Below are 585 nucleotides of genomic sequence, written 5' to 3'. Positions count from 1 at the left end.
AGGCAAGAATACTGGAGTGGGTTGCTGTGCCCTCCTCCAGGGGATCTTCCCGACCCAGGGATCAAACCCAGCTCTGCACACATTGCAGGCGGATTCTTTACCATCTGAGCTACCAGGGAAGCCCATGTTAGATTATGTCAGGAATGTGATACTAGAGAACAGCTCTTTCTCATCTTCAAAGGGTTATGTGCTTATTACTATGTGCACTTTATCGTCTTTCCATTTCTGCATTTCAAAGAGATCAATTAGGGAGCATCCAGACAAAAGCAAGAAAAAAGACAAAGGGGTTGAAAATGTAGTCTCTTAGAAAAAATGAGAAGACTCATTTCTCCCATTGGAATAGAGAGGGGAATTATATAAGTAGCTTTAAAACCTGTGAAAGATGGATATTGACCCCTTGTTTCCTTCCCTCCAGAAAGAAAGACTGAAAGTAAATGACTTAAATTGTTTCAAAAGAGTTCGTTCATTTTTGAAGAAAATATTATCGATGCTGGAATAGGCCCCCAAGCACAAGAGGGTGGTCTCTGAGATCAGCCTGGGTGGGAAGGGGGTAGAAAAACCAAGAGTGCACGTCGCTTGTGTGCT

At 42.9% G+C, this 585-nt stretch overlaps 1 protein-coding gene across 3 annotated transcripts in view; it reads left to right on the top strand.

Annotated features, from left to right (window-relative positions):
• The window catches only part of TMEM231 (transmembrane protein 231), a 19,952-nt gene that overhangs the window by 17,016 nt on the left and 2,351 nt on the right, over positions 1-585 (top strand). The gene's annotated exons all lie outside the window — the stretch shown is intronic.

Source organism: Bison bison, unplaced genomic scaffold (genome assembly GCF_000754665.1).
Source record: "Bison bison bison isolate TAMUID 2011002044 unplaced genomic scaffold, Bison_UMD1.0 scf7180017864295, whole genome shotgun sequence".
Lineage (NCBI taxonomy): Eukaryota > Metazoa > Chordata > Mammalia > Artiodactyla > Bovidae > Bison > Bison bison.
The sequence above is the reverse complement of the archived record's forward strand: the minus strand, read 5'-3'. Positions and strand labels throughout refer to the sequence as shown.